Consider the following 10,003-nt stretch of genomic DNA (forward strand, 5'->3'; position numbering starts at 1 on the left):
GGGGCGGGGAGTGGAGCAAGCGATCAGAGGGAGATGGGGGTCCCCTGCCCAGGCATGATTCCGGGGCCAGAGGCCTCAGGCCTGGGCGGGGGTCAGAGCCAGTGGTCGGAGGGAGATGGGGGTCCCCTGTCCAAGCCTGACACTTCTGGTGGAGGCGTCAGGCCTGGGCAAGGGGCCGATCCTGCGATTGGAGGGTGATGGGGGTCAACGCCTGAGGGCTCCCAGTATGTGAGAGGGGGCAGGCTGGGCCCCCCCCCCCCCCCCCACACACACACCCAGTGCGCGAATTTCGTGCACCGGGCCCCTAATTATATATATATATATTTATAATCCCTTATAGTTATTGGAATCAGTTGTTACTTTTCTTTCATATCTGACTTTATTTATTTATTTGGGTCATCTCTTTTCTTGACCAGTTGGCTTAAATGTTTGTCAATTTTTTTTTTTTATCTATTCCAAGAACCAGCTCTTTGTTTCATTGATCTTTAATTTTTTTTTTAGAGTCTATCTCCTGCTATGATCTTTATTGCTTGCTTTCTTCTATTCCCTTTAGGCTTTGTTCATTTTCTAGTTCCTCTAAGTGTAAACTTTGATTGCTTATTTGAGATTTTCCTTGTTTCTTGAGATAGATCTGTAATGCTATGAATTTCCCTCTTAGGACTGCTTTCACTATGACCCATAGATTTGGGATTGTCATGTTCTCATTTTTATTTGTTTCAAGGTTTTGATTTCTTCCTTGATCTCATTATTAGTGAATTTATTTTTTAGAATCATGTTATTTCGCTTTTATGTATATTTTTGTTTTTTTCTTGTGATTGGTTTCTAGTTTCATACCATTTTGACCAGAGAAGATGTTTGATATGATTTCAACCTCCCTAAGTATATATTGAGACTTGTTTTGTGTCCTAATATGTGGTTATCCTACAAAATGTTTCATGTGCACTTGAAAAAGAAAAGTATATTGTGCTGCTTTAAGGTAAAATGCTCTGAAGGTATAAACTAAATTTCTGATCTAGTGTGTCATTTAAGGCCACTGTTTCCCTGTTGCTTTTCTGTTCAGTAGATCAATCCATTAATATCAATAGGGTGTGAAAGTATCCTATTTTGACTGTATTATTGTTGATCTCTCACTTTATTTCGTAAAGATTGCTTTATATATTTAGGTGCTTCCATGCCTGATGCATAAATGTTTATGAAGGTTATATCCTCTTGTTTGATTGCTCTTATGTGTTCTTATGTGTTTCTTGTTATAGCCTTTTAAAAAATCTATTTTGTCATATATATTGCTATCCAATGTTTTTTATTTCTATTTACATGAAATATCTTTTTCTATCCCTTACTTTTATTCTGTGTGTTTCTTCCTTTCTGAGGTGGGTCTCTTATAAATAGCATAGATAAGGGTCTTATTAATTCAGCTAACCTGTCTTTTGATTGGATCACTTAAGACATTTACATTTAAATGAACTCCTTTTACCTTATTTTTTGGTGTTTGTGGAAAGCTCTTTACTTCTTCAATTTTAAATGAGAGCCTTGCTGGATAAAGTAGTCTTGGATGTAGGTCCTTGCTTTTCATCACTTTGACTATTTCTGGCCAGAAATGTCTGTTGAGAAATCAGCTGACAGTCTTATGGAAGCGCTCTTGTAAGTAAATAACTGTCTTTGCTTTGCAGCGTTTAAGAGTCTCTGTCTTTAACTTTGCCATTTTAATTATGATGTGTTTTGGTATGAACTTCTTTGGTTTCATTGGTTGTGAGACTCTGCACTTTCTAAACTTGTGTGTTCTTTTCCATGACAAGGTTTGGCCATTATTTCTTCAAACAGGTTCTCTACCCCTTGCTCTCCCTCATCTTCTGAGACCCATATGATGTGTATGTTGTTATGCTTCATATTGTCCTAATAGCCCTTAAAGAATCCTCATTTTTAAGAAGTTTATTTTTTTTTAATTTTGCTGCTTCCTTGTTTTTTCAATCACTGTTTTGATCTTTTCCTTCATCCAACCTACTATTTATTCCTTCTAGTATATATTTTTTTTTCATTTTGACTGGTTCTTATTATGGTTTCTGTGTCAATTATTATGCTTGTACTATCTTTGTTGAACTTCATCCTTCTCATAATCATTATTTTGAAATCTATATCTGGTATATTGATTGCCTCTGTTTTTATTTAGCTCTTTTGCTGGAGATATTTTTGTGTTCTTTCATTTAGAACGTGTTTCTTTGTCTCCCCATTCTGGCTATCTCTTTGTGTTTATTTCTATGTACTATAGAGCTGCTATTACTCCCAGTCTTGATAGGGTGTCCTTATATTGTAGTTGTCTTGTGAGACCCAGAAGCACAATCTCCTTGATCACCTCACCTGGTTGCTCTAGGAATACTTTTTTCATGGGTTACATGGGCTCTCCTGTTGTTTGCGTGTTCATGTGTGTGATCAACCCTCAGGCTGGATGACTGTGAGAATTGACCCCAGCCATAGCATACAAGCTATTGTGCAGGTGCTGACCACATGAAGCAGGAGTTGCCTTAGCAGGTCTGGTGTTTGCCAAGATCTCCCTTTGGATATGTTACTTGTGAAACTACTTGGATCCAGCTCTGATGCCTGAATCTGACCACTAGATGTTTTAATTCTGGGGCCTCTTGGGAGAAACTATAATAAATACCAATGTCAGATACCGGCTGTGGCATTAGTGTTTGGAGCTACAAAGCAACCCACAGTTTATGTCTGTCTCTGCGTGGGCTGGGTGTGTATGGAAAGGACCAAGCTATGCACCACAGAATGCTTTTAAACCTTTGCTGTTTTAATCATGATGTGTCTCAGTATGAACTTCTTTGGGACCCAGTAGCATGTAGGCAAAAGTCCCAAGGCACCCAAAGATCATCTTGAGATCCTACCTCACCTTTCTCCACCTGCCCATTGCCTCATAGGCTCAGTCACTGAAAAAGCCCTTGGTGGTAGTCAAGTTTCATGAAGTAGCTTCTCAGTGAGTCATCAGGTAGGAGTGGTTGGTGTTCACCAGATTGATATATAGTTTCAAACTGAGTGTCAGCCAATGCCCCAGAGTATATTAAATCTAGCTGCCACCCATGTGGTGGGGTAATTGCTGGGACTGACCAGCAGACCCTGAGCAACGATGAATAGATTACTCTGACACACCTTTCTGTGAAGGAGAGGCTAAGGGCCTGCTTTGCTTTAGGAGCAAAAAGCCCTGTTTGCCTGCTTCCTTAGGCTTTTATTGTCACAACTGCTTGAACTAAAATTAACCTCTAGATACAATCAGCAGGGTAAGTGTCCCTGAGAAAGCACATGCTTCTACAAGGCCAGGTCTAAAAGACTAAACAGAGACCTTAGCAAAACACCCGGGGGTTCGGACTAGCTTGGAAAAGTCAAGGTAGGGGCTGCCGCCTTCGGCCATATCCCCCCAGAGGTCCCGACCTTTCAGAGAATCCTCTTTACAGATATTCCAACCAAGTCCTGTGCTTCCCCACAGGTAATGTCTCAGGGAGTCATCAGGGTGACATTAGCAGAGTTTATCAGGCCCAAACAAATCACAATTTGGCTGTATGTACGGAGGGCTCTACTCCGTTGTGTGTACAAGAGAAAAATAGCCCCCGTCCTAGAATTACAAAACTCAGTCTGTCCAAAAAAAAAATGTTTATTAATCTTCACCTGAAGATAATTTCTCCATTGATTTCTAGAGAGCAGAAGGGAGGGAGGAGTGGGGGAGAGAGAGAGAAACATCGATATGAGAGAGACACATAGGTTGGCTACCTCTCATATGCAACCCTACCAGGGCCAGGGAACCTGCAACTGAGGTACATGTTCTTGACTGGGAATTGAACCCGAGACCCTTTGGTTTGCTGATCAGTGCTCTAACCACTGAGCAACTTGCCAGGGCTGCCTGTCCAAAATTTTGTCAGGAGCCCAAACTCAACCAAGCTGGGCCACTGGGAGTTGGAAGGGTGGAGTTAGTGGGCCTCCCATTTGGGAGAGGTGCTGTTCAGGCCTGTTGGAAAGGGGAGAATTAACCCCTGTTTAAGAGTTTACAACTCAGACTCTCCCAGCTTCTGCCCAGACCTCAGCAAGGCAGGGCCATCAGTTATGGAGAGAGTGGGGCCACTTGGATCCCTAATGGGGAGGTATCAGTGAGGTTAAAAGTAATTGAGGCAAATGGTCCCCCTACCAAAGCCACACTGCTTTGTCACAGACACCCACTCAGACGGCCCAAACCTCTACATCCCAGCACAGGTAGCTGAGTTCTCAGCAGTGCATGAGCTCCACAGAGTTGGGTGACAGGGAGAGTGGGGCTATTGCATTTTACCAGGATGATGCTCTAAAAAGGCACATAAAGGTGACTCAGCACAGGGGTCTGGCAGCTGTCCCCCAAGCTCTCTGCCCAGTGCCACTCCATCCCACTCTGCACTCCCTCTGTCTGAGATTAGGCTGAGGGCTGCAAATGAAATTTTGTGTATTGGCCCTTTAAGAGGGAGCCTGTATCTCCTTGGTGGATAGAAACCCTGGTGATTTTCAGAACCAGATGTTATTTGGCTGCCTCTTCTCTGTTCAGGTTCCCTGGGCTAGGGAGTCTGGTGTTGGGTTCAGATTCTTCACTCCTCAGGGGGGACCTTTGTGGCTGAGATTTTCCTTTGGAATCTCAGCTGTCTTGTATGGGATCAGGTTCAGACATTTTTGCATCTCTGCCCCTCCTATTCATCTCATCGCTTTTCTATAGATCATTGGTTATTAGACTTTAATTCAGATAGTTCATTCATTTAATTATTCAGGCTGGTTGTTTTATATTTTAGTTGTAATTCCATTTTGGTCCTGGGAGGAGATGGGTGTTAACATCTACCTGGTATGCACCATCTTGAATCTTTTTCCCAATATTGAGAATAATGCTTTGAAACCAGGTTACAAAGCATAGTTTGTAATTTGTGCAATACTGGTATAGTCTTTTAACTTCTTGGGAGTTGGTTTCTTTATTTGTAAAATTACATTTATACTCTTACTTCAGATCATATAAAATTATTTTATCATAAGTGGAACAAGTTAAAGCATCGCAACAACTAAAAAATATTGCAAATTGAAAATATTTCATAAGAAAAGTAAGGAAACAGGAGAGATCATAACATCTACTTAGAGAAGGTGAAATTTCAGGTAAACCTCAAGAAAGGAAAACTTTTAAATAGCAACAGAAAGGAAAGAAACTAGTAGATTCATAACCTGTCTACCAGCAGTTCTCATGTGTGTGACTGCCACAGAGATTTTGCTCCCTGAGGCCATCTGGCAATTTATGATTTATTTTTTTCTTATCACAGCTAGTGGGGAGGGCCAATTGGCATATTTAGGCTCGAGGCCAAGAATGCTAGTAAACATTTTATAATGCAGAGGAGAATAGCTCCCTTAGAGGAAAGAATTATCAAGACCAAAATATTTCTAATGCTGAGGTTGAGAAACCCTGCTAAAGACTGATGAGTGAGTAACATAGCAGTTAAATCAGAAAATGTTTGGTGGTTTTTGTATGCTAAAATGGGAAACTGGTACTTTTGTATACAGTGAGAAACTAAAGTTTACTTGTCAAGAAGTGATGCCTTTTGCATGATAATAAAAGAATAGTTTCGAATATAATCAGTTGGATGTAATTTAGCAAATGACTTATGCAATTGTTTATTGCAATTGAAATATAAAGGTAAATTGGATATGAAATAAATTTGGATTGATTCACTCAGTCTTTATAATATTTTGTCACTCATAGTGGGTCTCAAACAATCTTTTGCATGATTTCCATTTTCAGTGAGATTTCACTATTGGCAGTAGGTACACATAGGGGATTGGAGTCATTTATCCCCTGGGGTAATGCAAAATGGCATTGTGACATGTTTTATCCAATGACATAGGTGCAGAGTGAAGCATGCTGTTATGAGGGAAAGCATTCAAGCACTGTTATACAATTCTCTGCTCTCTTTCTTCTCTGTTTTTTTCTGGGTACAGTGAACTTTATAGATGGTGCACAATAAAGTAGGGTTCCCTACTCCCTCCCCTTCTCCAGTGGGTCTGAGATGAAAACGGTGGTCAGGAGATTCTCAGTGTGTCGGGGGATCAATTTGGGGCAAGGACTTCCCAGCAGCTGAGGGCCTCTTTCTCTTGCTGGGGCTCGTGGTCCAGGGAACTCTTACTCCTTGGAGGTCATGTGGACCATAAGGTCCACCACCCTGTTGCTATAGCCGAATTCATTGTCATGCCAGGAAATGAGTTTGACAAAGTGGTCATTGAGGGCAATGCCACCCCCAGCATCAAAGGTGGAGGAGTGGGTGTCCTTGTTAAAGTCTCAGGAGACAACCTGGTCCTCAGTATAGCTCAGGATGTCTTGAGGGGGCCCTCTGATGCCTGCTTCACTACCTACTTGATGTCATTGTATTTGGAAGCTTTCTTCAGGCAGCAGATCAGATCCACAACCGACACATGCCAGTGAGCTTCCCATTCAGCTCAGAGATGACTTTGCCCACAGCCTTGGCAGCGCCAGTAGAAGCAGGGATGATGTTCTGGACAACTCCTTGGCCATGACACCACAGCTTCCCAGAGGGATCATCCATGGTCTTCTGGGTGGTGGTGATGGCATGGACTGTGGTCATGAGTCCTTCCATGATGCCTAAGTTGTCATGGATGACGTTGGCCAGGGAAGTCAAACAGTTGGTGGTGCAGGAGGCATTGCTGACAATCTTGAGGGAGTTGTCATACTTGTCATGGTTCACACCTTTCACAAACATGGGGGCATCCGCAGAAGGGGCAGAGATGATGACCCTCTTGGCTCCACCCTTCAAGTGGGTCCCAGCCTTCTCCATGGTAGTGAAGACACCAGTGGACCCCACGACATACTCAGCACCAGCTTCACCCCATTTGATGTTGGTGGGATCTCACTCCTAGAAGATGGAGATGGGCTGTCCATTGATGACAAGCTTCTCATTGTTAGCCTTGACTGTGCCTTTCTTTGAACTTGCCAGGAGTAGAATCATACTAGAACATGTAGACCATGTAGTTGAGGTCATTGATGGCGACAATATCCACTTTGCCAGAGTTAAAAGCAGCCCTGGTGACCAGACGCCCAATGCGGCCAAATCCATTTACTCTGACCTTCACCATCGTGTCTCAGGGTTATGGCTGCTGGCACTGCGAAGGAGGAGAGGCTGTCTGATGAACAGGAGGAGCAGAGAGCCTCTCTCTCTTCTCTTGCTGTGTGATAAAGATGGGTATGTTTTCCATATTTGCAAATATAAACTTGGGGGAGCTTTCTGACTGATCCAGAAGCATGCCTTGCTCTGTCTTGGCTGACCATGAGATATGTGTGATATGGGGTCAGTCACCACTCTTTTGACTTCAGTCTTCACACATTTCGAATTAAGTTTAAGATAAATTATTTTCAACATCTTCTTTAGCTCCAACATCTTAAAATTAAATAGATATTTACAAATTAATAAGATGCCCTTTTTTAACCCTAAATATTTGGTTTTATATAGACATCTGACAGGAGATTAAACAGCCCAATATTCAAATTATTTGGTCTCAGATTATATCTCAAGATTCCCAGGGGTAGAGTCATTTTATTATGAGTAGATACCTATCTTTAATCATTAGAAAAATGAGAAGATGGGAAGGCCTAATTACCAAGGAAAACTTAGCTATTCCAGACTCATATACAATTTGGCTTGTGTTACTTAGACATCTGAAGATATGTGCGCATAATTATTTCACACATAAACTAAAATTCCAGATTTTGAGTCCACAATCAGGCTTGGTCTGTGAAGTATGAACCATATGTGTACCCAGCTCCTATCATTGTCCATAATACTGGAAAACTTTGATAACTTCATGGGATTGTCGGTGCTATTCTAGTAAATATCTCACTTAGATGTGTTTTATTCAGCATCTTTTACATGTGATTATCCTTCTTTCTTTTCACTGCATAGTGAAAGATTTTATAAACTATGGCTGGATTTCTTCCCTATCCTGTATTTTAATTATTAGTGGTATCAATATCACTATTATTGATTTGGGATCATTATTTTTTGAGATCATTTTTATTTTGAGATCATTATAGATTATCATACAGTTGTCAGAAATAACATGGAGATATCATGTATACTTTTAAAGAAATTTACCCAGTAGTAATATTTTGTAAAACTGTCTATAATAATAAAAGCATAATATGCTAATCATAAAGCCAAGAGACACATGAAAACATGCTCAAAGTCAAATCAAAACATTAATGAGGGAGAAAACAAGATGGTGGCATAGGTAAACACCGAAATTGCTGCCTCCTACAACAACTTCAACAATACAAAAAAAAGGACAAAACGAACATCATCCACAACTACAGGAAGTCTGCCTGAGTGGAAATTCTCCTACTAGAAGGAAAGAGAAAAGCACACTGAGAGTCAGGAGCTGTGGAAATAAAGTGCAAAGGTACGGAGGCTCGAGTGTGAGTGGAAAGGGGCTGGTACCTGAGGACGTGGCTGTCTTTTTGAATCGGGTGGGAGTCACAAGCTCCCGACAGCTCTGAACTCCAGTTCCAGGAAGTCTCTGGGGACCCAGGACTCATACAGGGAGAAACTGGACTGTCTGGCAGCGGGCAGAACTTGGAACTCGAGGGCGGCTTTCCCTCAGATGTGCTTGCAGAAATTAAATTACTGGGACACTGAGACACACAGCCCCTAAGGGCAGGGCTAAGGATCTGCCATAGCTGCTTGCTCCTCCCTGTTGATTCCTTGAGACCCCGCCCCACCTAGGCTGCAGCAGTAGCTTTTGCATATGAATGCCCTGGCCCCTTGCTACCTGAAAATTACCTAACAAATTACAGCTGGGCCAGACAGACACAGAACTTCCAAGAGAAGGTGCAAGGCCCCACAACAGCTTGCATTGCTTCACAGCTGGACCTCATCTGGGCACCTTCAAACTCCAAAAAAGGAAGGGGAATCTGCAGATCTTTTCATAGCTCCTGCTGGGTAACCTCAGGCAGAGACTAAATTAGCACCTCCTTAGATCCAAGAGCCAGTGTACCCAGTGGTCAGAGTGGGACCATCCAGATTACAACTCCTCAGATCCATAAGGGATCCAGTAATACCTACACAACAATCAAGGCATAAGTACAACAAGACTGTGCACAAAGCCCACAAGGGGGTGCACCAAGAGTGTCCACCTCAGGTAACTGGGGAAGCTGAGCCACTGGGCCCTATAGGACACCTAGCACACAAAGCCACTCTACCAACACAGGGAAGCATAAAAAATGTGGAGACATAAAAAATGCGGAGACAAAGAAAAGTCACAAATGACAGAAATGGAGGAAAAAAAATGACTGGATATAGAGCTCAAAACCACGTTTATAAGGTTTTTCAAGAATTTTATGGAAACCGCCGATAAATTTAGTGAGACCCTGGAGGATATGAAAAAAAGAGCAACTAGAAATTAAGCATACACTGACTGAAATAAAGAATAATATACAGAGATCCAACAGCAGACAAGAGGATAACAAGAAGCAAGTCAAAGATTTGAAATACAAAGAAACAAAATACCCAACTGAAGAAGCAAAAAGAAAAAAAGAATCCAAAAATATGAAGATAGTGTAAAAAGCCTCTGGGACAACTTCAAGCATACCAACATCAGAATTATAGGGGTGCCAGAAGAAGAGAGAGGGCAAGATATTGAAAACCTATTTGAAGAAATAATGACAGAAAACTTCCCCTACCTCATGAAAGAAATAGACTTACAGGTCCAGGAAGCGCAGAGAACCCCAAACAAAATGAATCCAAAGAGGACCATGCCAAAACACATCATAATTAAAATGCCAAGAGCAAAAGACAAAGAGAGAATCTTAAAAGCAGCAAGAGAAAAAAATGTCATTTACTTCCAAGGGACTACCCATACGACAGTCAGCTGATTTCCCAACAGAAACCATGCAGGCCAGAAGAGAGTGGCAAGAAATATTCAAAGTAATGAATAGCAAGAACCTAACAAC

At 41.7% G+C, this 10,003-nt stretch overlaps 1 pseudogene; it reads right to left on the bottom strand.

Annotated features, from left to right (window-relative positions):
• Positions 1–6,129: 6,129 nt before the first annotated feature.
• LOC102766412 lies at positions 6,130–7,134 on the bottom strand (annotated as a pseudogene).
• Positions 7,135–10,003: the final 2,869 nt, after the last annotated feature.

The sequence above is a fragment of the Myotis davidii genome, unplaced genomic scaffold, assembly GCF_000327345.1.
Source record: "Myotis davidii unplaced genomic scaffold, ASM32734v1 scaffold249, whole genome shotgun sequence".
In the NCBI taxonomy this organism is placed as follows: Eukaryota; Metazoa; Chordata; class Mammalia; order Chiroptera; family Vespertilionidae; genus Myotis; species Myotis davidii.